Here is a 27,888-nt window from a genome sequence, read left to right as displayed (position 1 = left end):
AGTGTGGATGTGCCTGCAGGAGTCGGAAAGAGAAAACAAAGATTAGATTAGAAGGAGGCGGGGGTGGCGTTAATGGAACACTGATTGATCAATACATTAAAGTGTGAGGTCACTGGAAGTTCAAGCTCACCCACAAAATATCTGGCGTGTCACTCACGGCAAATGAGGATCACATCAGCTTACGTGAGTGAGTGTGAGACTTGGTGAGGTGTGTGTTTTAGCCATAGGTTTGTGTCCAGTGCCTGTCTATTAGTGATGGAGCTGGTACATGCAGGACCACATGGCCGGCTGTAACCGGTGAGTGGGAGGGAGGAGGCGGAGTAAACAGGAAGTCATTATTACACTTCCTGCAGCTGCTTTACACCTACTGACCACATGGACCGACTGGAATAAATTCAGTAATAAACTCAATATTAACAGGTGTTCCTCTCTGCAAGAACAAACACATGCACATGCTTTTTTACCACATGTCTCATTTAGTTGTTTTTTTTCCAGGGAACTATTTCTGAGTTAGCAAAAAGAGGAAATATCCAAAATTATATTTGTTCGCTCAGATGAGCCATTGAACTAAGAATGGGATGGTCCATTAGACTCCAGACCAGAAGGAAACAAGTCCAAAACAAATGTGCATATGTGGGTGGAGTGCATATGAGTGTGCACGCGTGTGTATGTATATGCGTTCATGCTGCTCTGCCTTGTATGCGTCTGCTTGTGATTGAGTCAGGGTGCATTTCTCTGTTTGAGAGAAACTTTGACCGCCTGGCGTCTTTGTTCTAAAGTTCAGACAGGGAAGCAGATGGCTCTTCTCAGTGTGACTTAGCAAGTTAGCTAGCTGTGGAGAGCGACTTTACCGCCTCTGGTCGTGCCACTGATATTGCTGTATAGAAGGCTACAGCCAAGATATAGATTGAGCTTATCAGACACAGCCAGCCAGCAATTTATTGTAACTGAATACTTGAACATTATATGGTTCAAAAGAGAGTATGATGTTAATTTTTTGCTTTTTACTACTACCTCAAACTCAACAATACTGACTGAGAAATGTCATTTTATGTCATCTACTCCCTCCTCATTATCAGGCCTTTACTTAATTTCAAAGAAGCAAGGCCTAGATTATAGTTAGATTTATTTGACAGTAATGAAAGCTGCAATCATCCAGTCCTAATATACAACTACAAAGCTACAAGTTTTTTTTTCAATTGTGATCCTCATTGGAAAGGCAAAAGGGTAAGATGACAGAGGTCAGGAAAGGTTAAAAACAGGTTGAAAAAAAACATTTTGTTTTTAACTTTTACTTTCAGTTATGACTCACAGTTAATGACCACCTTTAAACAGTGTGTCATTTAATGCTTTCAGCTCTACCACTGATACATTTGTTGAGTCAAAAAGCTTGTGGCTATGAATCAGAATCATGCCCTAAAATAGAACATAAGTGTCTTGGAAAAGGACAATCATCAGCTACAAAAGATGTGAAACAATGGTGAAATAGAAGCCATGAGAAAAATATTGTTTCCACCACACCTGTATTTATCAGTGTTCCTGGAAACGGTTACTCTATCTGAGAAAAATATTGGTGTGTTACAGATATTATTAAATCAGAAACATGTACAGTGCCAGATTTATTGGGTCACATTTACTGGCTCGCTCCTAACTCTAAACATGCTGCTTAGCTGACATAATGAAAAACAAATTTAACTAACCGCATCACCAGAAATTTCTCCTGGTCATAAAAGCTCTCTATTTAACACAAAGTTTGCTCGAGGTTGTTCTCTTTTAGTGGCTCTGTTACTCCTGTAAGACAGATGACTCTGATCAGCTGATTCATCCCCCCTACAGAGACATTGTTCCCATATAAAAGACAAACACCACTTAAGTTCAGACCTCACATTCTACTCCTTATTTGAAAAACCCCAAACTTTATCTACAGTGGCAACATCCTCTCTCTTTTGCTCTTTCTCGCTTTCTCCCCCTTCACAAGACGTTTGGTCTTTAATGTATTTCAGAGAACATCTGCTAACTATCACTGAACCTCGTGGGATTTCCATTTAGCCCAGTTAATTACTCTATCAAGCCAGGTTCATTATCATATTCCTCCTCTTAAAAGATGCACCCGACACCGTGCGACAGTGTGTGTGTGTGTGTGTTTGTGTGTGTGTGTGTGTGTATAGGTGTAGGTGTATGGGTAATTGTGTACCCAGACATGTGCACACACTGACGTAAATGTAAGTGTAATATGTAGTGTATGTGCGCTTGTATGTGCATGGCTCTGTCTTAAACACATTCCTAATTGCAAGAGGTTCAGCCATAATACCCGTGTTAATGAACCAGAGCCGTCTATAGGAGCCGGCTCTGGAAGTCAAGTAGGGAATCTGTTAGTTTTCCTCTCTGGGGAGGACAGTGAGCTGGTATTAATCTTGATGAACAACGGCCCTGTGACTTCTGCTTGTCTGTATCATTCCCCACAGAGGTTAGTCCAGGTGACTGATGGCACAGCCTCTCTGTCTCAAAGGAATAGCACATGAGGAGTTCAATTCTAAAATGAGACACCCGCCATTTAAATAATGTGACATTTGTGCTTCAAAAATGTTGTTGGCTTGATGGTGAAATTCATCCGTTTTTCTCTACCTGATTAATCAAAATAAGGGCCGACAGCAGCAAGGACAGGACTACAAAATATTAATGAAGTTCCCTGCTGACAGAAAACGTATCCTCAAAAAATAGCATCTCAGGGTGTGAAGTGTAGCGAATGGGGAGACGTTTTTTCACCTACAAGGTCACATTTCTCCTTCAGGGATCAATAGACAACAACAAATAAAATAATAATCAATCTAAGAAACATTGCCTTTCCCAAAAATTGATACCAAGCACTTTGGAATGAAACCCTTTATAATGAGTTTGTTGTCATCATTTATTATGTGCCTTCAAGTGAGTGACTATTGTTTTGTTCCTAGAGGTCACAGGATTTAAAACATCGCCAGCTGTTCTGCTGAACAACAATCAAAAGAAAAACAATCGCAGATCCATCTTCTTAAATGTATGAGCAGTGAAGCCTGAATCTAAAAGTAAAAAGGTTACTGGTTCAAAAACAAGCTTTGACTCCCTCCAAGGCTTTACAAATACTGAGAATTTGACCTTAAATGCTGGATACAACAAGTTATATACCAAAATAATGAGGACAAGCACTAAAAATGACTCTAGTGATTACCTGTCTAGACAGGCGATGTCACAGTTCTCATAATAGAGTAATAGTAACTCACTTTTAACTAATATTGATGAGGAGGGTCATTTTACAGCCAAAATAAACCATTCATTAGAGCCAGATTCATACTGTGTATTATCATCATTCTTTGTTTTTACAGTAGGACACTAGACTAGAAAACATACTATGTTGATATTAATGCAAATTTGAATAAGTTTTCAGGGATTTTCTTAAAAGAATAGCTGCTGCATCATCACTCAATTTCCAAAATAATGAGTTAAATGTTATTCTTATGCAATTTTGACCCACAATAATACGTGTAATACAACATTTTGAAATGAAATTGATCTCTGAGAGATTTTATGAAGGCCCTGCACTTGTATTTCATTTGTATGTTTGTATTTATTCCATTATCTATAATATCAATCAACCCTTTCTCTAATAATTGCCATTCTATTTTGATTGTGAAATCAGCCCCCTCACTGCGAAGCTCTCCGCTACGTACAGATCGTCTTTCTGTATATCAGGGGTCTATATGGCAGTGGGTGTTCGCTGAGTGCAGAGCAGTGAAATCTACCCTTTGATGAGATTAGCTGAGTGGTGTACTTGAAATAACCTTTCATACGCTGCCATTATTGTATTAATCTATTCTAAAACAATTTGGTTGAATTAATTAGGCCCTACATATTTCAGCAACGCTCACAGGCTGCCTAGAAACAGATGGCTCTGAGGGCGAGCCACTCTCCAACGGATGTGTATGTCTGAGGAGTAAAAGGGAGAGAAGAGAAATGGGAATGATGAGGAAATGAGAAGAAGAGGAAGAAAATGGTGGTCTGAAAGGAAAAGGTGTGTCATCAACACCTCCTTGTTGTGTCACTGACGGACGGACGAAAGAGGAAAAATTGAGCAGAGAGAGAAAGAAACAGAAAGAGAAAGTTGCCCGAGGTCTCGGGTCCTAATGCCTATCAGTTCCTTTGCAGCTGACAGGAGATTGGTAGCTTAACAACAGTTGGGCGAAGAAGGCTATTATCTCAATCCTACAGTGTTCTGGATGGGTTCAACCTTGAACAGCTTGTAGATGATGAGCCTATCCATATGGTGTTTAAATCGCTCAGCGTTTCCTCAGCCATTAACCTTCAGGACACCTTGCACTTATCCTCCACTTTGACTGACAGCTCTGTGTAGATTTCATAAAACAGCCTCACTATTAAGTAAAATTTCATATGTGCGAATACTGCAAAGCTGTGTTTTAAAACCAGCTTCCTGAATAATATTACAACCACACATACAGTACCTGTGATTCCCAACCTACCTGGATTGTGAGCCCTTATAATGAAGTATTGTCTACTTACAGATTATGGCCTTATTGTGGACAGGAGTTGTATGTAGGTCACCCTGAGAGTTATTTTTCATTATCAGGCTGCTTAATTGAAATGATTTTTAGTGGCCTGAAGACGTGAATGCATCCAGTGTTATAGAGCAAAAAGCTAAAAATTGATATTAAGTCTTTTTTTTCTCTTCTTTCTATCCCTTCATCTGGTCAACCCTCAAAAATATCTAGACGAGTGCCGCCCCCGAGGTGGAAACCACTGACATATAAAGTATAATTTCTTAAAGGTATTTGTAATGTTAATGTAATGTAATTAAAGTTTTTAATCTCTATCACACTGTGTGTGCCTGAGATACACAACAACCGCTCACTTGGCTGAGTTTCCCTCTCAAAGGGATATACAACAGTGCAAAGTGGTGAGGACAGTCAAAATGTTTTACAGACTGTGGTGTGTGGATTTAAGAGCCGAGGAGCTCGAGCGCTGAAGTGCTGAGGCGTTTACAAGCCGCTGCCACATCATGAAGGACAAGTTAATGGGTAGCGGAGAGGAGGTGGATCATAATGCACTCTGTGGCCCGGGTCCAGCCAAGTCTTGACTTTTTAACAAGAATCTCAACCTTGCTGATGAGGATGCCCTCAGAGAGGAGAGACAACGAGGGAGGGAAAGTGAGAGCAAAGAGGGGAGGGGAGGAGAAATGAAGAGTCGAAGAGACAGCAAGAAAGATGATACAGAGGTTCTGGGGTTAGCTAATGTTGCCACAGAGTGCTTTGCTCACTCCAAGTCCACGTCAACTCTTGTTTCGGGGCTTGGGTAATGGACATCAAACCTCTGGCGCCGTCTCTGGAGCCAGGGAAATTAAAGTTTTCCAACTCCTGACTTGGCAGGAGCTGTGGCAAATGATACCTTTCACCTGAGAGGGAGGGAGGGAGGGAGGGAGACTTTGCAGTGAGAATGATGTCACTGGCAAAGCTCTCTCAAGCCATTTCAGGAACAGCTTGAGCTGGAAACACAACACAGGAAACTAAACATAGAGGGCGTGATGTGCCAGCATCAATCTATTGTACGTTATATTTCTGTGACACAAGCTGATAAAATACAAATTACTACCTCACATTACCCTAACTGCCCTCTCTTTCTCTGGCAATAAGGCAGGCTGTGGCCCATGCCATGGTCTCCTCTCTGCCCGCATCACTACCGTTTAAACTAACATGGACGTCCTGCTGCCCAACACGAGTCGGGCAGAGTGATCCCTTGTGCCTGCTTTTATTACCTTGTTGACACCAGCTGCTAGTTTTAAGCACTTTTAAATGCTGAGTCTGAGTGGTGGCTCAAATCACAGAATTAATGCCGTTATTCCTGCCCAGCTTTCTTTTTGGCAGTGCTTTTAAGCCCCAGACTTAACAACAAGCCTGGGTTTTATGCATTCAGACAGCTGGTGGGAATAAGGCAGTTGCCAGTGGCATAAAACTGTGTGTGTGTGTGTGTGTGTGTGTGTGTGTGTTTATGTGTGTGTGTGTGTAGTGTGTGTGTGTGTGTGTGTGTGTGTGTGTGTGTGTGTGAATTGAGGTTAAGGTTAGGGTTAGGCATGAATTGGTTATGGTTAAGGTTAGGGTTAGGCTGTCCACAATGAATGGAAGTCAATGCAATGTCCTAACAAGGATAGCTGCAAAAACTTGTGTGTGTGTGTGTGTGTGTGTGTGTGTGTGTGTGTGTGTGTGTGTGTGTGTGTGTGTAAAAATGTGGCTAGCGTGTGCCTTCGCGTGTGGGAGGGCATCTGAATATTAAAAACTGTCTTTTAAAAGTTGCTTGTCCGCGGTCCAAATATTAAAATTGCACATTTGTCATGTTGGTCAGTCTTTATAAACAAGGATTTATCTCTCATGCTCAGTATTTGGCATTAATAAAGGTGATTAAAATGCGGTGGAAATGTGACATACTGGAAACCAAATGTTGCAGATTCCTCCTTCCTCTTCACCAGTTTGACACTCAACTTCCACTCTCTCCACACTGGCACGCTTCATTACTACTACGCCTGTGTGAAGTCACTCGCCTCCTCTTGCACACAAACACACACCACCACCACACTGATGAAAGTGTGCATTCCTGTGCCACCCCACCCCCCCACACTCCCCCCCCACACACACACACACACACCACACACTTTCCCTCACTTCACACACACAAACTAAGCAATGCTATCTAGCAGCTGTACCTCTCCTTATGTGCAGAGAGTGTTGATCCCAGTTCTTCTCTCACACACAGTGAACATATGTCAGTCAGAAACAAGGCAGACTCTGTATTCCTTCTGAATAAAAAAGTTTGGTTCTCATTTTGTACGGTACTTCTAAAGTCTCCTTAGACTTGTGCAAAAAGAGTCAGTGGTTCTCAAAGTGGGGTCCCCGTCAAGGTCCCCTGAGGGTCCCCAGCAAAAAAGGGGAATAATTTATTTTCAATATAATTCCATCCATAAGTGACACCATGACAGCATGTGTGACTATTTTGGTCATAGGTTTCATACACTTTCTGTCATAAAACATCTAAAAGCAAAAATCTTATCAGATGGGGGTCTAATTTGTGTCAGTTTAGGGGTCCTTGATGAGGAAAAAGTTTAAGAATCACTGCTCTAAAGTGATACACTGAGGTGACCTTGTTGTGAGAGAGAGTGTGCACGTGTTCAAATGTGCGAATGTGCATGTGCGTGTGATTAAAAGGAAAGATCTGAGATGCCTTAGGTAAAACAAATACAGACTCTGATAGATGCCAGCAGCACATGTCTGATTTACATTTCCTAATTGCAAATGAATTACCAAAGAAACATTTCGCCAGCACCGACAGGAAACACAACACAGAGACGAGTTCTACCTGAAGGAGAAAGTGTTTTCACAGAAATATTTATAGGAGGCTTAGAAAACCTCCACATAAGCCAGCCGTCTCCTGACGACTGTTTGAATGTATGTACTGTAGGAATGCAAATGTATGTGCACATACATTAGCAACCGTGAAGTTTATACACTAGCTTTGACTCTGCAGTGGAAGAGGGAAAAACAACTCTGTGTACAGAGTTCTACTTCTGCCGCTTCATAAGCTGGTGGCAACGATGCAAAGTTTTCTTGACACTCATGATATTCATGCCCCTCTCGTTTAATGTAAATTTTTTTGCACTTTGCAATTTTTAAAATTTATAGATCAAGATTTTGTCTTTGTTTGATAAATTATGTCAAACCTAGGCCTATGCTATGAATGTTGCTGCTAAACAATCAAAAATAATGACTAGGGCTGCTACTAACGATTAATTTCATTATCAATTAATCTGCATATTATTTTCTTAATTGGTCTAAAATTGTCTTTACCATTTGACATCATCAAATTGCTCTTTTTCTCCAACTAACAGTCTAAATCCCAAAGATAATCAACTAATTGTTTCAACTCTAATGTTGTTTAATCAACTAAAAAAAGTGCAGATTATAATGAAAAATCTTCAAAATCTTTTAAAGGATATTTGTGTATTTATAGGACACGGTTACTGAACGTTCAAATTATTTGTTTAATCAATGTCAATGACAGCCATTTGGCACCTGTAGTAATACATAAAAATTCACCTGAATGCAAAAAAGTCCCCAAATCAAAAGAAAAAAAAGAGCAAAGAGACAGTGAGAATTCATGCTATGTAGCCACTATATGGTAATCCTTTATTCATTATGTTTCAAACTCAAATGTACCATCTTTCCACTTTCACGTGCCACCTGAGGTGAGAAGTGGTCCTGAGGGTCCAAAACGGGTCCGACTGGTTTGGGCTGACAGTCAAACAAACTCATGGCCCCTCGCCCAAACAATGACAACAACAGCAAACAGCACCTGTCCTGATGATGTCATGCTCTCACTGGTATCCCATACTCGCCTGAAGCCATATTGAGTTTTTAACCTCCTTTGTTTTCTCCTCTCCCTGCCCTCCCTGAAACCAAACACTTCCTGTTTATATCATCCATCACTAGTGAGCATCAATTCTCTCAAATGCATCTTCAAATAAATCCTGTTGTCTTTTGTCATCTTTATCTTTGTACTTTGGAGGCAGGACAGGCCAAGACTATTGCCACCCTGACAAATGATAAAACAACCACAAGATTTGTGTCATTCTGTTAAAGACGCAGCAGTAATTGACAAAATACAGAGATAACTCATGAAGGAGAGAGAACAGAGGAATGCGGGTCAAAAGGTTCAAGTGACACAGGTGGATGTGGATGTGTGTTGTGTAAGTACATGCTTGTACATGCAGGTATATGTAGAAAAACAGGTAGAATCAATATAGATTGTAAACCCACGTTTACTCCTTTATCTAAATCTTACTTGTTTCTATAATTAAAGAGAGGTGTGTTGTGGTGGAGAGCCAGTCGTCTTTGATTTGGGAGCGTGGCGCTGTCACCGCTGAGCACAATGACACCGCGCACACACGCACGCACACAAAAGACCCACACACACAACCCAACCAGCGGGAAACAAGAGAGGAGCAGCTGTGAGTTGCACTCATCAGTTCAGATTGAGGGAGACACAGGCAGGCTGGTAAACAGACACAGATGTACGGAGCTGAGCAGAACAGAGAGTGAGAGAAAGAGGAAGGTCACCCTTTCACAATGGGAAGGTAGCGACAAAGTCAACAACACTTGCTGCGTGACTAAAGCTACTGTCAAAAAAAACAAGCTGGTCAAAGGGGCAAATGTCAGTTATTTATTTCCTTATCGAGTGAAAGCTAGTGTTACTGTTTTGGTGGAAATATGATTTTTAAGTAAAGAAGGGATAAGCTACTTCTTTATCATTATTTATTTTCTATACTTCTACTTTTTCCATTTGACTTACACATGATTTCTGGAACAATGACCATTGCTTGAACCACTTCGGTGGTACATATGTCAACTTGTCATGACTACAATCCAAAAAAAATTCCCAGAATCTGTGCAGGTCTCTAATGAGCAATAACCAAATAATCGTCATTCATGAAGAGAGAACCTGAGGAAATTCACCTGCCAAGACCTTCTCATGTGACACACACACACACACACACACAGCTTTGTCAGCGACTGTTGCCTCCCCTGAGGGTGACACCCCACCTGAGAGCTCAATCCTGTCAATGCTCACTATCTCAGTTTCCCTTTCAGTCTCTCTTGTTACACTCATTCCCAGAGTTTTCTCCCTCCCCCTGCCCAGGGTCAGTATTAACCCCAGTCACAGCTCTACACAGTTAAGACAGGAGCAGTAAGGTGGTGTAATGAGGGATCATTCTTTAACTTAAGGAGTTCAAGCCCACTTGAAAAGTGAGAAAAGAAAATGCATAGGGATTAAGAGAAGAGATGGGACAAAGTCACACCTAAAAGGCCTACATTTGTTATGAAAGCCTTTGGTTCAAAAAATGGTGACATCTACATATAGAGACAGGGTCATCAAGAGTTCATTTTAGAGGTATTTCATAATGATCTACAGTACCAGTCAAACATTTGGACACACTTTCTCATTCAAGTGAATGGTGTGTGTGTGTCCAAAATTTTGATTGTTGCTGTATATTTTTTCCAAACGTATATTTAAAGCCTTCATTCACTTCACTACCTTCAGTTGATTGAAGTCTTGCAGCTTTGTTGGTTGAGGAAGTGATCAGTCCAGGTTTGACAGGATCTTCTGTATCAGAAAGAAGCACAATAAGTTAGTGGACTGTGATGCATTGCAACCGTAATTCTCTCAAACCCTCTTTGACTTTCCCTCTCACTCTCAGTGGTCTCCCCTCTGACTTTACATAAGAAAAAAACACATTCCCATGTTTTCACAGAAAGCGAGATGCTCTGGAGTGAACTTCATGAACTCCCACCCACTTTCCTCTTTTGTGTTTTCTCTAAATCTCTCTATTCCACCAAACTATGTGGTGTGCTATCATGTTACCCGTTACTATAACAAAAAATATGGGCTTGTAGTTTCCAAGGCTTTTATACATTTTCTGTATTTTTTTTTTGACAACATAAGAACTACATGTACAAATGACCCTGCTTTGCCTTTACCTTAAACACCTTAACTGTAGCTTGGCTTGTTTGCACTTTTTCCAGTTCTTAAAGAAACAAATTATGTCTCACCACAGTTACAAATAGTTACAAACTATTACAAAAACTTCCAGTGAGGACTTAATGATCCTTAGCCTTCAGGCTCCAGTGATGTCTAACCAGTCTGAGGTAAACATTTACCTGCAGAACTGATCAGACATTAATGAGTGATCACCACCTGGAGCTAAAACATTCTCCAGTTCCTGACTTAACATGCTAATAAGGTGTCCACTGTATGTGTGTATGTATGTATGTATGTATGTGTGTGTGTGCGTGTGTGTGTGTGTGTGTGTGTGTGTGTGGGTGTGTGGGTGCGCACACACAAGCTGGGATGTTTGTAGCCCGCAGGAGGTAGAAGTGAAAGACCACCAACTGAACAACGAACCAGGTGGTGAAATCAAAGAGAAGACATGTTGGTCCAGCAACTGTTATCCTCAAACAGCCAAACTAAAACTTCAGGGGGTTGAATCTGTACTCTTTGCAGCTGCTGCTAAAAACATCTGTGCACCTGAGAGACAAGCATGTTAGCCGCTGAAAAGTAACAATATTACTCTTTTACAGTTTTTCCCTAATTTCCTGTATATATTGAAACGTCTGTGGAAATGCATGGAAGTGGTTTTGTTTTCAAAAAGTCTGCGACAATGTTGCATTCATGGTTAGTAGTAGAGCTGCCGCGGTTACCACAGTTACCGCATTACAACAGTAATGCAATCACTTCATGCCCACCGCAGAGTCAAGCTGATCACCGCTTCACCACTGAGTGAGCAGCTCAAGTGATGGGACATTTGTTATTCTCTCAGGCTTGACAGAAAGAATGATGTGCTGAAAGACGTGCCTGCTGAATGCTGACCAATATTCCTGCTGCAGAGTCAGCCTCTTAATGACAACACTGGAATAAAGATAAACATTAAGACTACAGAGGCTTTAAAGAATAGACTACTACAGGAATAAATGCGTTCGAAAAGTTAACCGTATTGGTCCAAATATAAGGCGGGGGTTTTTTCCTGGAAATACGTCTGGAAAAGTGAAGTTGTTTTATATTTGGGGTCTAGACAATTAGGTGTTCACAACATCAGATATTCTTTTTGAATGGATAAAGTACCAGTGTAAAACCAACTTCTACACAGAGTGTTGCATTATGGGATGTTTGTAGCCTTAATGTTGCTAGAGTAGCAAGTGTCTTTAAGTCTGTTTTTAGTGAGTGTGTTAGAGTCAGTCAGCACTAAAAGTGTTTCGTTAGTCCAGTTTAAACTGCAGGAGGTTCTGAAGGTTCGTGTAACGTGTTTTTCTGCCACGGAAGATCCTGTGAGGGTCTTGCTAGTGTAACTCCTTAACCACAAACAGAACTGCGTGTCTGGAGAAAAATCACTGTTTATTCTTTCAATTGAACCATCAATCAATGTCCTAACTGCAGACATCAAAGTCCACCATAAGTCTTCAAAACTTATCAACGGAGCAATAATTTCCAAAATGACCACCAGATACATATTAAAGAGCACATATTTAGGGATTGAGACTAGAATGACTTGTTGAAAAAAATTATTGACTTAGTATTTCTAGAAAGAAGTTGGCACTTTTTGAATGGAAGTCAATTGGAGCCAGGGACTTTTTGGAGCCAGCATCTAGCTGCCATTGGTGGCATTGCACTTTAAGGTACTAGGTAGTTGCCGCTTGTTCCATAACACTCGCACATAACACCAACACCTCACTGTCAAATGTCCTGTCCAATCATGCCATTTTAAAAGAAAATACATCTCACTGATGAAGTAATAATACCGTTACCTTTAAAGTAAGGTGAAGCTTATGGTTACAGATTTTTAGATGCTCTACACACCCATCCACTAACCCAACCTCAGCACCCACATTTTCTGCATCTCCACATAAAGGGCACACTGTTTCATGCATGGGTAATGAACATTGGAAGAGAAATCGTGCGCTGCAGAACCATCAAATACTGTATGAATATAACTCCTTGGGCTACTGAGCTGGGACAAACAAAACTATATTCTCCTCCTGCGAGAAATGCAGCTTTTATTTTTTCTGTTGTCAAGACAGGACAAGTGAGGTAAGTCAGTCGAGAGTTGCAACTTTTCCTTCTTTACTCCTACCATCACCTTGAAAGCGAACAAGCGTTGAGACTCCAGTGGACCCACGACATATTCTCATTTAGCGTCTCCGCTGTTGTGGGATGTCATGGCTATTAATTCTATCTGAGCTTCATTAATCCACATTTTCCCATCCAGCCCCCCTGTCCTTAATCATCATTTCAGCCTTTGCCAGCATGGCCTCTGGTGGCCAAACACAACTAGGGTCACAATGTGTTCCCTCAGCACTCGGGGAGTATATGCACACATACACATACATACAAAACACAGATAATAAAACAGGTCATCCATCTCAATCACACAGTATTGGACCCATGTCATTACAATCCTCTCATTGGGGTGAAGCATAAAGTATACACACTCACAGACAACTGCTTCGGTGCGTACACAACCGCCGCAGACAGGACTAAAGTCGTTACAGTCGCCAGGTTGTGACATCCACTAGACTGAATTTATCTTGTATGGTACTCCTGAGTGAGATCTGATTTGTGAAGAAGCTGAAGGTCAATCAGCAGTGAGGAGAGAGGGAGGTAAAACCAGAATCAGAAGGGAGGCTTTAGAAACGCTAGCTGTTGGAAAAAGGAAAAAAAAAACCCACACTGGCAACTGAGCGGTGGTGAAAGAACTGACGACTATCAAGACTGTCTTAGCACAGCTCAGACCAGGTGGGCGATTGGTTGGAAACCGCTTATTGTTCCAGCAGATCTGAGCTGTTTGCTGTTATCTGAATACCAAATGGTTCCAATTTGCTGCATAAGGGGGGGGGGGAGAAATACCACGGAGGGGGCCAACACACACAATGGAAACTGGAGAGGGTAATCTGATGGAAATCTCTGAATGTTCCTCTCCCTGCTCGCTAAAGGTTAGCCTGCTTAACTGCCTGTCTGCTGGGTGGTTGCTTATTATTCATTCAGAGAGGCAGACAGAAACACATGAAAGAAATGGCTTGCGTATGCATAAGAGAAAAGCAAGAGGGTGGGTGGTAGGGTTGTCAGTTTCAAATGGAAAAATAATATCAGTAGCTTTAAGATTTGGTAATGAAAGCGTTCCCCTCCGCTGATCCTTCTTGACTTTCAAGATCATCGGCTGATCTGTGACCTCTTGAAATCTCAGCAGTGCCTGTCAGCGAAGTCTAAAACTCTACCTACATCACCGATCAGATGCACATCCTCTTCTTTTCTCTCACTCACACACACAAGCAAATTATTCCACCATACTGCTCCCACTCATATAAAAGCCATTTCATCACTCTAATGCAGATAGCACATAAAGAAAATAAGGCAATGGGGGGGGGGGGGGGTTCTGTCTGCATCACAGGACTGTAAGCACATAGAGTAACTGTCGCCCAGCACAGCCAAAAGCCCTTAGCATTGTGACAGAGCAGATGTTAAGAGTAATGACAGTGGAGATTACCCAATAATTGTAGCAGTGTAAATCATTTCGGGGGGGGGAGAAGGGGAAGAGAGGGGAGGGAAGGAGGGTTGGGGAACAAAGGAGGATGAACCACGGCTGAAGCAAAGAACACCTTATTGTTGGTATGAAAATGTAAAAGAGGACAATTTATATGCCGCGCTATTTTGTTTTCCCAAATGTTTATGGGCAGACAGCTCATCTGTAGTTGCATAAAAGAGGGCGGAAGCTTCCAGAAATGAGTCCCTGCCATGTTTTCTGGTGATGGTGGCGGGGTGGATAATGGCGATTATGACGATGTGGCTGCTAGTGTTATTGTCTGTGTTTAGGAGCTAATCGCTGTGATGCAAGCTGCTGCCTGAGGCCAAGGATAAGGGATAGAGAGGCCCCTCCATCTAAGGATGTGATGACACATTTCTCCCTAAGTAAGATCCCTTAACAACAATGTCCGCCCCCGACCTCCAGCACCAGGCCCTCACCAGCATCCTGCCACGGTTCACCAAAGCCCGCTGACACCCGCTACAAGGAGCTCCTGTGTGTGTGTGTGAGTGTAAGCGTGTGCGTGTGTCCCTTTCACTTGCTCTGTTGTCGCCTTGATTGTGTAATAAACTTTATTCAGTTAAGCGTGAATTATTGTTAATTGAACTAAAAAGTAATTTTCTTAATTGAAACAGAGGGGGGAGGGGCAGACCAGATTAACGACGTAAAGGAGTGTTTCTCTCTCGCTCGCTCTCACTTGCACTCTCCCACCATCTTGAGACTTTTATCTTGTCTAATTCTTTTTCCCATTACAGTTCTCACCATAATTTTTCCCATCCTGCTACTGCAGTAAAAAGCCTGTAATCTACTTAGCTTCACAGCCATCTTAAAAATCGAGACTGCAGTGTGCTGACACATTTCTGAAGAACAGTCCTGCCAGACTGCCGCTTGCACTCTAAAATGCCTTTTTGCCAAAACCCGGTGGCCCTTTCACACATACATCCACTAACATTAACCACAGAAATTGTTTCAATACCGCTGAAACCCTTTGTGGCCAGAATTTAGAACAGTTACACTGGTGTTCTGCATGTCCACAGCAGTAATTTAACACAATATGTATATTTTGTTTACACAATATGCAATTATGGACCCTTAGCACTAATGTTGCTGTGCCCAATTATTTTATGACTGATTAACCATCATTGCAGTATCAACTCCCCAATCACACATGCCCTGTTATATGCTATATAATCAATGGTAAAAGCTGCAATTGTGAAACTTTACAGTATGCATGAGTATTCCAACAGCAAAAATACATACACCTGCACAATCATAATCACTCATACACCCTGCTAACACTGCTGAGGAAGACTACACCATCTTTCTCACAGCCCTCTTTGAAACCACTCTAAAAATGTATGTACTAAAAAGGCTTATTGAACGCCGTCCTGCCCTGACATTTTGACAACCGATAAGTTAGCTAGCTCGCCTGCCTGCGCAGAGAGCAGCTGCACATACGCCCCTAGAAACGGGTTGTGGATTGCCAGGTTGCGGGGACAGATGGGTTGAAATTGTATGTAGTGTGTTTTGATTGTGCGGGTAGATTGTGTTTCATAGATGATCTGGCAACTTGGGTAACGTCAGAAAAACATACAAAACTCATGGATCCGTGTATGACGATTATTTATAATAAGGGACATGCAAATTACGGGAGTTTCCTGCGAGAAACAACAAAACGGGAGGGCGCTGAGAGATGACCTTGAAATACAGGAGAAACCCGGGAAAAATGGGAGTGTTGGCAGGTCTGATTATACTCTACAAATCTGCGGTATGTGGGAGAGTGAACAAGACCGCAGAAAAGGGAGCAATGTTTTGGAATTCAACCCACATACCAGAGCTACTGCAGAGCTTCAGGAAACAGTCACATTCCAGTAAACACATGTGGAATTACCAGGGCAAGAGCTCCTGGTCACCAGCCCAGCCAAATATTATCTCATACAGAACAATATCACCCCCCAACACGGCAGCTATTCGCTGAGAGGGAGGAAGTGATGTATATTGACTTTTCATTTGTGTCTTGCTGACTCTGCCGGCAAAACGACCAAACCACTTCCAGCTGCTAAACCGAGAGGAAACAACGGAATTTTGCTGAACATGATTCAGCTGCATTTTGCTTCCAAAATTAGTTTTTTTTTTTCATTAAGCACTTCTGTTTCTCAACAGCCACAATTGTGAGTCATGCGGTGGTTTAAGTAGCTAAATGACACTCACACTATTATCGCCATAATATTCCTCTAAAATGATTAGTACTTTACATGTAATATAAGCAAATGAGGCCTATAAATGACATAGCTGTCCATGTTAATGAGATCCATGTACACAATAAAATAAACATAATCCATCTATTCCTCCTGATCTCCCCACATTAACACATGACCTCTGTAACATGAACATTCTTGTCTAACAATAGTGGCCGTCCTCCACTATTTGTCTATCTATAGAGTGTGTCTGAGCCATCTAGCACCTTGTCAGTCATAGAAGCAGTGGGAGAAGAGTGGAGAGGGGGGGGGAAGAGGAGGAGGAGAAGGAGGAGGGGACAAGAAGAGTGCCATTACCAGTGTTCTGGACCCGTGTCTTCCCAGGGTGAATAATTACGTCTGACATGTCGTGAATAGGGAGGGACATTATCGCAGTGATCCTCTGTACCCCCTCTGTGTGTTCCCCTTGCATACACAGACACACTGGCGCACACACACACACACACACACACACACACATTAGGGCCCCTCTGAATGATTTAGGGGGTCTGTTAATAATGCAGGGGCTCCTAGAGCTAATTAGGTAAGTAGCAGAGGGCGCCGGCTGTGACGCCTCAGCTCACTGATATGAGCTGTAAAGGAATGAAGCATCGACTGCACACAAGTACTCACACACTGAGTTTGGGTTTATGTTTCACTGCACACACACTCCCACCCCCTAAGCTCAATAATAGCCCTGATTATTTTCAAAAGGGATGGTTTACAAATAGGTTTCATTATTGATCATGTGGCAAAAATGAAGCCCTGCAGGACTTCTTCTTTTATTCGCATACATTATGCATTATTAAGTGGATGAGGGAAGGTAATAGGTAACAGGTCTGTATACTGTGGCCCTAGATATTTTGACAAGCAGTTATCAGAGAGGCTGAAAGGTAAAAGGGATCTGTGTGCTCCAAGAAAATCAATAGAAAGTGATTATCTGGAGAGGGAACAAGTGGAGAGCCAAGGTGGGCCTTGTCACGTGTACAATCTCTCTCTCCCTCTCTGTGGCGCCATAGCTGTCAGCCCTGTAAGTGCAATATCAGGGTGATTAGAGAGCAGCGCAGACCCAGACAGAACACAGCCAACCTCCAGAGAGGCAGCGCCACAACAAGCCTCAGCCCAGGGTCAAGACTACTTTGTCAGCCTCCCTGCGTGCGAAATGGGCCCCTTCAGTGCACAACCAGGAAGCATCTTGTGTAAGAGATTGCAGGGTCAATGATATATGGCTCCTTTGTGGTGCCTTTAGGGTAAAAGCAATTACATTTAAAGGAGTCAGCTCACCCATATTACAAAACCGTATATTTTCTCACTTACCTGACTGGTATCTAGGCATTTATGATTTATGTGCCCATGTTTTGAGATATTGCAAAGATTTCTGCCTCCAACCCAAAACAGTGGTGGTGAATAGACTTAACTAAAAACTACTGATAGTGTGTTCTTACGGAGTAATGGGGGCACTTTCTGATTTTTTTAATGGAATTATTAATGCTGTAAAGACCCACTTAATCCCACTGTATTAGGGGAAGGCTTAGGTTTACATCTTAGACATTAATATCTCAAAAACTTGATTCAAACCAAAATCTACATCCCAATCAATGTGATTAGAGTGCCAGTGTAGCAGTATTATTCAATGGACAAAAAATAAATACAGTTCTGTAGTCAAGTGGCAGAGTTGATACTATAATATACTATTACTTATAGTAATAGGCTACTAATAAATACTATGACTGTACGGTACTGTAGCATGCTCTTTCCCTAACAACAAACTGAGAAGACCCACAATTATGATAACACAAAGAGCAAACTGTAAAGGCTGTGGAGTCTTCGCATTATATCACGTTCACAGTGTTATTAGCTAAATATCTACAGGTGTGTGGCTTACCTTGCTTTCCAGTGTCCATAAGTCCCACAGATAACTGGTCCAAAAAAAGTTAACAAGATATCAGGTTGAGGTTTTCACCGTGAATATGGTGGAGTTTCAGTGAAAAAAGCTTTTTGTTTCAGTCCAATGTCTTTAAACAACTAGCGGTGCGTTTAATATGTAGAGATAAATCCATTACAGGAAAATGACGCTGCTAACTTTTCCTGGCAAGAAGTTTGCTTGATAATGGCTACTGGATATAATGCTTCCACTTACATGTTTTGTAAGGGACGTACGTAAAACTACATTTGTGATATTTTTTGGCTGGACCGGTCACGGACCCCGAGTGTATGTCCGTCTGACTCACTGAGTGATGAATTTACACCATTGGTCGGCCGGACGGAACCATTTTACCAGTCTGCGCGGCGGCTAGCTGCTAGTTAGCATCATTAGCATAGCCCTGCCGTATTGTGTGTAGCCAATAGACTGTATAAAAATAAGGTGTAGCCACGTGTTCCCGGTTTAACAGCACCGTGCTGGAAAGGTGACAGGTGCGTTTACGGCATACAGTCTATGGTTTACGGTGCTCGTTCGCTCTGAATGACGTCACTGCACCGATAAAAGTCACACAGCTGACAGACTGTTAGCCTAGCATGCTAATTCAACATAAACATGTATGAGACCAAATGTTTACAGGCATCTGCAGAGTGAAACAGATGAAAGCAGGGTGAGTTAAAAGATAATTAAAAGAGTTATAATTAAAATACTAAAATAAAATATAAAAAATATAATAAAAAATAAAATTAAAATTAAAGTTCTCTTTCAAATCAAATGTAGTCCATGACCTAGAAAGAGAAAGTGAAACCATTTTTGACGATTTTGAGAAAAAATATTCACAATGTTTTTTTAAAACACTTTATCAAACATAGAACATCAATAAACATAACATCAGATCTGAAATAACAGGCAAAAACGATAATGTTATTAAAATCAAAATACTCCAAATTGATAATAAAATAAATAAACCGGTTATGTAGTATGAAGTTATTAAAATGTGTAAGTATTTATGGAGATGTTTTTAAAAAGTAGATTATAACTACTACTGGATGAGGCAAGTAACATGTAACTGGGCAAAATTAAAGCAAATGATTTGAGCATTAAAGGATTTGACCTTGGGAATAATCTTAATTCAAGGTGCACTTGAATTAAAAGGTTGATAGCCCATGATGAGATGGAGGCTTTGAAAGAAAAAGATAGTTTTAGGATCTTGAGTTGAGATCTTGTGAGTTCAATGTTAAGATGCAATCAGAGGTTTACAAATTGAATTAAAACAAGCACAAAAATTAAAAGAACTGAGGAAAGTAATGAATGAAGGAGGGTCTGTCGGTGGAGTTCAAACTAAGAAAGAAGTGCATCAAAAGATGTGGACTGTTCACATTAAAGGAATATTTCAACAATTTCTGAAATATGCTTTTCTGCTTAAATTCAGAGAGTGACACTAGAAGATCAATACTGATCTCATAAATCTGTGTTAAACTATGGGGTTAAGCAACACATTGTATCTTGTTTGTTTAATCCATACACAGGCAGAACTAAAAATGACAGGTTATGGTTTTAGGGGCAGCTGCATGCTGTGACGATTTCTTGACGAACAAGTGCTGGATAAACTGTTGCTTGTCAAAACATTGTTTCAATGTGTAACTCCCCTAAAACCTTTTGTCATTTTAATTTTTTTGGCTGTGTGGGGATTAAACAGACAAGGTACAGTGTTTAAGCTTTAGGGATATTTTTGGAAGGCATATTTTTATTTAACTTTTGGAGAGAGCCAGCCTAGCTTTTCCCCCAGCTTCCACTCTTAATGCTAATCTAGGCTAATCATCTCCTGGCCTGATCTCAAATATTTAACACATAGACATGAGATTGGTATCAATCTTCTCACCTAGCTCTCAGAAAGAAAGTAAAAACAAATATTCCCCAAAATGTTGAAATATTTCTTTCAAACACTTTAAAAATTGTGGTAGGAAGAAAACCATCTGTTCTTCAAAATAGAAATATTTTCTGTTACAGGTGAATTATTCTTACTCTGTCATGGAGGTGTGTGTGTGTGTGTGGTTTGGGGCAAGGGGAGTATACATAGCCTACAAGGATTTCCGCCATATAATCTACATTTTTTCAAATGTTTCTTTTTTTTCCCTCCATGTTCCCTGTAGCGCACACTTGTTGACAGATTGCTCATTAGTGTGACACAAACTTTCAGCGCCGTCTGCAGTTTCTGGAGTTCACGAGTTGTATCCCATCCCACAACATAAGGGAAAGCTATAGCCTGACTGAGCTCTACCTGTATGCGATAGCTATGGCCTGAGGGTTGACAGTATCTAATCACAGCCTCAACAGGTAGGGAGAGGAGACGGTGCAGACAGCATGGCACCACATGGAATTCCTCCACTATCATAATGTAGATCAAACCACACACACAGCATTCAACATTTATGGTGAATATATACTGCTCTCTACTATGAGATTAAATAGAGTAAATAATGCACAGCACATATACCAGCACACATCAGATTATAATACATCCTACTGTATTACATTACAGTGTGAAAGCATTTACTGTCAGCATCTTACTAACAGGATCAAATCCGTAAGGATTTATGACAAATGCAAGACAAAAACCACAGTGTTCAGGCATTCGCTCAAGTGTACACAAACATTATTGCATTAATCTTTATTCATCGAATAAGATGTTACTCAGCACGGCGTTTGAAGTCGTCTGACCTCGTCCTCACCTCGACACAACAGAACCTCGTCAGACATAAAAGCCGTCGTAGGGGGCAGAAGAAGACAAACCTCCCCAGGGGAAGGAAAAGCAGAGGAGTGGGACGAGATGGAGGAGGAGAAAGAGGAGGATGGGTGTCACTATCTCTACAAAGCCCTCTTATCCTCCAGATTTCAAAGCTGTACTCCCAGCATAAAATATTGTCAGAATGATATGACTCACACAGGGGGAGCTTGTCCATTGCCAAAGTAAAAGCTGAAGGAAGGAAGGAAGGAAGTAAAGGAAGAAAAGAAAGAAAGAAAGAAAAAAGAAAGACAGTTTCATCACTGTAAAAGCAGCGGCAGGAGATTTCATGCGGTTTTGGCAGCACAAGGGCCCACATAAATTCTCTTAAAATATGTTTTTGATATTATACAAAGAAAGTACTGTGCGAGGCCTCTTCCTCGCTGAGGTGAGCTCAGTGTTTCAGGAGTGAGCGCATACTGTATGGAGACATTAGATAAAACAGAGTGCTGTGTCTTCTCACAAAGTCACCAAGATGATGTCTGCAGCAGTCCCAGATGTCTCATAGCTGGCATGTGGTAACTGCTTAAATAGTGGTAAATATAATATAAAATGAATGAGAATCATAATAACTTACTTCTGACCAGTTTTTAAGGCACAAAGTGCTAGCTCTCTTCTCCTTTTTTTATTTGTTTTCTAAAGAGGAAGTATTTAGGATGTAGGCCAGATGGGTACACAGCGCTATTGTATGGTTGACAGAGAGATGACCTTGTTGCGCCTGTGTGTGTGTGTGTGTGTATGTGTGTGTGTTTAATCAGACAGAGAGGGGGGATTAGAGACCAGGCACCTGGCAGGTGGAAACAGTCTGTACTCATCTGATGCCCTCCTGTCCTTCAGCGCTCACACAGACACACAGACACACACACACAATATGTAACTTTCTCATAATCATACTGTCATGTTACAGTGTGTACAACAACCTGAACTGCATCTTTGTTTCAGACTGAGGGACTTTGCAGTGAATCGCCCTATTACAGCCCCATGTAAGATAGAAAGTAGACAGGAAATTACTCACACAACATATACACAGTATACTACTTTCTACATAAAGTACTTCTTACATGACATTCTGGAGTTTCCCAATTTTATACTGGTTATAGTTATCTATAGTGGTTCCTAACCTGGGGGCCAAGACCCCCACAGCAGCTCACAAAATTAAATTTAGAGGTCATGAAATGATTAATGGGATTGCACACTGAAAAAAAATATATTTCTGCTACACATAATTATGTTGGTTTTTTTCAGATTCTTCTCTAATCTTTACTTTTTTCTTGTTAATTACTTGTTAATTTTAACACTTCAGGACTCCAGAAATTGTTCACATTAAAGAAAGAAATATAATCACTCTTGAAATGGTCAAAATGGGTAAACATATGCAGTCAGTGACAAGGAGTAATAAGAAAACCTTGCTTTGTTGTAATGGGTCACAAGCCAAAGAGGTTAAAATCACTGGTCCAACTTAGGGCGTCAGTATGCTTCAAGTGCTTGTCAGATAGTCAGACAGCATCTGACAGCACTCTCTAGACTTTTCCAACTTCAGAACTGGGGAATGCCTTAAATAACAATTTCTGTAACTTTCCCACACAGAGAATCCAACAATCACACGCCCACTTCAAACAGTGATTGGCCAGGTGAGGCCAGTGCTTGAAATTTTCTTTTTTTTCATTCTTCACACAATTGCTTCTGTCAGTTTTCATGTGTACAGCCCAGTGCAACAGTACAAAGACACCACGCTTAGAAGAAAGACTGTCAGAAAGTGTTACCGACATTTAAAGGTGCAGTGTGAAGAATTTAGTGACATCTAGCAGAACAGACTTGGCAGAAATTAAATATAATTTTCATAAGCATGTTTTAATTAGTGTATAATCACCTGGAAATAAGACTTGTTGTGTTTTCGCTACCTTAGAATGAGCCCCTTATATCTACAGAGGGAACAGGTCCTCATCCACAGAGCCTCCACAGACAAACCCTTCTCAATGACCGCAGGTTTTTCAACCCACATTTGAGTGTTGCTGTTAAAAACACTTTTGCCTTCAGACGTGGTCAGACGGCACATCGTAAAAACTAGTTTGTTTCAGGCATATCTCATACTGTCATATAAGTCCATAAAAACTCCTTAAGTCTGTCCTCAAAGTGACTCATCTAAATGAGTAGGATGAACAAGAACGTAATGTAAACAAAGAAAATAAATCAGAAGACTCATAGACTCATACCAAAAGACTCATAAAAAAATGTAGCAAATTGTGACATTACCGACCAGTTTTAGGCAGTGTTATATGTTGTATTAGAGGGCAGTGGATGAAGCTTAACTTGTTTGGCCAACAGGTCTGTTGACACTGCATCAATCAAAACAAATGTGACACTTCATTTTGGTCACAAACCAGTCATTTTGCCGGTGCAAACAACTACTTCTGTTTCATTTCTTGCGTATTACTGTCACCCCAGAAGGCTCCATTCCCTCTATGGAAAAGGTTTGGGAGGAATTCCTGCTAAACAGTTTTTCAAGGTAAATTAAGCTGACAAACATCAAGCTCAAAAATCATACAGCTCAATCCTGACTCCTGTCAGCTTTCCCAAAAGAGTACTAAGCACCCCATCTGTTATGGCCTGCTCAAAGATAGTAGCTCAAGTAGAGTCATCAGTGTTAAGTTAAAACAAACACAGTAATTACCCTAATTAAGATCTGGCAGATTCCTTTAGATTAGCCTGCACTAGATACTAGAGAGTTGATATCAGAGGGGAGAAAAGAGGATTAGAGGAGGTCAAAACGAAGAGCAGGAAGGAGAGGAGAGACAAAAACAAAAAAGTCTTAAAATTGAATGAAGCGATGAGGACAAAAAATTGATTGTCAATTAAGAAACTGAAGGGGCATAGCTATTAAAATGAAAGGAAATAACTTTTGAAGAGAAGGTAAGGAAGAAGAGGGGAGAAAGGAAGGAAGGAGGGTGTGCGCCTGCATGCCCAGTGAAAGCCAGTGATTGAGGAGGGCTTTTTTCGGCTGCACCAGGAGTAAATGGCTCTGCAGGCGCTTGTCACTCTGGGCCAGCATGGGACGATCAGCGATGATGACGGGGGCACGGACCTGTGTCAAGATGTTGAACCCGGCTGTCAGTCAAACCACTCTGCCCTATGGGATGACAAGGATGGGCCTTAATCCTGTTGAAGAAAGAGAGAGAGAGAGAGAGAGAGAGAGAGAGAGAGAGAAGGAGGAGGAATGATGGGAAGGCAGGAGAGCGAAATTAGAAATGGGGAAAGAGCACAGCAACAGGCAGAGGGAGAGAGAGAAATAAGGCATGGAGGTTGGAAAGTATTCATTTATTTGAGAAATATAATGATGTCATTTAATAAAAACTACACGCAACAGGTTTGTGTAACCTCATAAAGTTTACACCGTTCTGTAAAAGGCGGTGAAAATTGCAGCTATTCACTACTCATTTAGACTTCACAATCGAACCATCTGTCTTGGGAAATGAAATATTTGATGTCCTTCGCCTTAGTAGGCAATATGTCGCTGTGTGAACTTGTCATTCGATGGCCAGAAAGGCCCGTGTGAGTCAACATCCAGCTATCTAGGACTATAAACTCCAAGGCCTCCTGGGAACGCAGAGGAATGACCAGGGAACCAGTACATTAGAACACAATAGAAAACTGATCCCACAGTCAGTATTCACTGGAACTCCAGCAAGCTGCTTTCAATTAGTGCTCGCTCATTCTCAGTGTTGGTCTACCGCATCATTTCAAGTAAATGCAACTATAGCTTAGAGCCACAATGTTTGGTTTGGCAATGAGGAAATTTGTGCTTCTCTCTTTTCTCTTGTCAGTGGTAGCCACTGCAGAAGTCCCTTTTTACATGCATTTGTGTTCTATGTACTACAAAGTATTTCCTCCTTGTTTTACAATGACGTAATGTAATGAAAACGTGATACAAAAGTCACATCTTTAAGCAACTACAGCAACCACCAGATCATAGAGGATGCCAGTGCCGAAGCAGAGAGCAAAATATACCAGTGTTAAAATCTGAATAAATTTATAAGCTAATAAAATACTGCCTGAAAGATGTGCCCTCTGGAATGGGACACGCAGCAGTGCTTTAATAGTTAAGTGAACTCAAGTTTATTTGTATAGCCTAATATCACATGCAATGTCTCAGTGGGCTTTATAGGTCTAAGGTCTAGAAGGAAAAACTCCCCTAAAATTCTAAACACATACGTAATAAAATGGAAGAAGAGAGGAAATCCAGATAGCTGGGGTGTATTAAAAGCCACAGGTTGGAAAATGCCAATTACAAAATCTGGATAGAAAGTTGTAGCAGCTAGAGGGAATACACAATACACCAATAGGATTATAATCCACCAAATCCACAAAGCAAACTTTATTTATATAGCACTTTTCAAAGCAGTAGTTACAGTTCTTTACAGAAAGAAGAAAAAGAGGGAAGAGGTGAAAAGAAAAAACAGGGAATAAAGTAGGCAGACAATACCATAAAAACAAGGACACGATATGTACAAACTACAGAACATAAATTTATGAAATCTGGAGAGAACCATGTAATTCTGATCTTTGCAGCTCAACACCAAGCCTACTGCTTCACAACAGCTGCTCTTATTGCCAGTGTATCCATACACTTATCTACATAACACTTTATGTAAAAAGATTTGTCTCCTTCAAGTAATCAAATCAATTTGATTCATGTTTTTAACATGCATAGATTAAAAATAATCCTAGCTAACAAATGCATTGCTCACATAGCTTAGTGAGTGTTCAAACAAAAACAGCTTTGTGACAGGATTTTACAACTCTGAAAGGTTATCAATCATTTTCACTTTCCTTGTGACAATCTCTAGGTAAAACAATACGTATTTGACTGGCTGATGCAGCGCTTTGTATGGTGACACTGCATTGCATCGCAGAAAAGTTGACCTTTTGTCTGATCTGCCTCAACCCTGTGATTTTTCGCTGTCTTCACCCCCGCTGAGCCAACGCAGCGGTCCCCTGCCAATGAATGAGGGGGCTGTATTTTTTTCATGTAATGCTATTGTCTGTCTGAACATGGCTTTAGTTTGCTGTGGCACATGAGGAGGAGTACTGGATTGAGATTTATACATTTTAGATCTTGTTAGATAACATATTGCCCTCAGTGAGGTGCATTTTGCAGGTCGCACAGAGAGATGAGCTCAGAGCATATTGAAACCAACTGTAAGATATACATATTATATACAGTATACACATAATGATAAAAATTCCGTTCAGTGTTAGGGCTGCACCCAATTTCCATTCAGCCGCAGTGTTTTACTAGCGACAGTTTACATTCAAGCATCCCCAGACTTTACTAGTCTGGGTAACAATCCAAGAGGTCTGGTCAAAACCTTTTGATCTCAACATCAGAGTCTGAAACTTGCTCTTTTTGCCAGAAATATTTGTATTTTCAGTAAGGGTGTATGTGTGTTTGTGTGAGGGGTATGACAGAGACACTGTGAACCAAGAGAAAAAGCCAATGATCTTTCCGGGCCCAGATGTACAGTGTCCCTGAGGTGATCAGAGCCGTGACCTGACACTCCAACGTCCCAGCATGCTCGGCAGATGTGGGTCAACTGACATCTGTTTCTCGCTGCAGCCCGGGCTCAGCTCAGCTCGGCCCGACCCAACCCTGCTGCCATATTCATCCTAATAACCACTCCCATAATCACCAGGGATTATTCTAAAATTAGTGAGCACACACACACACACACACACACACACAGTGACTGCTCTGATTAAGGTACAGTGCTCCATATGGTTTTTCAGAGGGTTTGGGGGGGATTTGTATGTTTTCAGCCCTTCAGTGAAAAGCCTTGAAAAAGCCAGCTTAGGGAGGACTAAAGAGAGTCCCTGCATAAATAATATTGGAAAATAGCCTGAACAGGGGGGTCAGGTTGGGGTGGGATTCGGACTGCCAGCAGAGGTGCTCTGACAATGAGAACGCATGAGGCTACTGCGCGGTGATCTGGCCTTGAAGTTAGGCGTTGAAGAGAGACAGCAGTGTGCTATTCTGTCTCCATAAAGGAGGGATTACGAACCAGTGACAGGATGTGTGAATCAAGATGGCACACTCACCACACAACAGGACTAGAAAGAGACACTGCAGGGGGCTGTCAAGACAGACCCAGAGTGAGCTGGGAGGATTACCATATAATGATGAAAGATGATGAAGACTGATGAATAGATTGTTGGCGCTTTAGCTTGGGGGAGGGAGGACGTCGCGCTTCTGTGAGGAACTTGACATATCAAGCGTGGATGCCAGAGCTTAGGATTTCCAGTGCAAAGAAATGCACTGATTTTTTTTTTTCCCCAGCTTTACTTATGCAATTGTTTGCTTGTTTATGCATCTTCTGTAATGTAATCAAATTTTTTTTGCCTTGTTCAACTGTAAACTCATTACGTTCCGCACATTCTTGTGCTACATATCTTTCTTTTTATATTGTGTGTGAAATAATGTATAATAGCCCCCCCCCACCCCCCTTCTTTAGCCTCTCCGTTTTTTCTCTAAGAGGTCTATTTGTGGAAGTCATGGCCTGCTGGTGTTTACGACTCTCACTGGGCCCCTACTGCTGGTGTTTTTTCCCGCACTCACACACACATGCACACACAAACATGCACACAGTGGGCCCTCACTGCTGACACTCAACTTCATTCTTTGCTGCAGCTGCATCTGTTGTCACCATGGAGACCTTGTTTATTACTTAACCCCCCTTGCTCACACACACACACACACACACACACACACACACACACACACACAAAACAC

General features: G+C 41.3%; 1 protein-coding gene across 21 annotated transcripts in view; it reads right to left on the bottom strand.

Annotated features, from left to right (window-relative positions):
• The window catches only part of LOC122998026 (uncharacterized protein C2orf16-like), a 177,909-nt gene extending 158,916 nt beyond the window's left edge, over positions 1-18,993 (bottom strand). For 5 of the 21 annotated variants that reach the window (XR_006407305.1, XR_006407308.1, XR_006407309.1 and 2 more), the window contains exons 1-2: positions 18,284-18,980; positions 10,126-10,194 (exon numbers count right to left, since the gene is read on the bottom strand). The gene's annotated coding sequence lies outside the window, so the exon portion shown is untranslated. Of the gene's footprint in view, positions 1-10,125; positions 10,195-16,443; positions 17,427-18,283 lie in introns of those variants that run through there. The other 16 variants (XR_006407311.1, XR_006407314.1, XR_006407316.1 and 13 more) reach the window with 7 other exon arrangements.
• Between the last annotated feature and the right edge of the window lie 8,895 nt (positions 18,994-27,888).

The sequence above is a fragment of the Thunnus albacares genome, chromosome 15 (genome assembly GCF_914725855.1).
Source record: "Thunnus albacares chromosome 15, fThuAlb1.1, whole genome shotgun sequence".
NCBI lineage: Eukaryota > Metazoa > Chordata > Actinopteri > Scombriformes > Scombridae > Thunnus > Thunnus albacares.
Note: the sequence above shows the minus strand (reverse complement) of the source record. Positions and strands in the feature narration are given on the sequence as shown.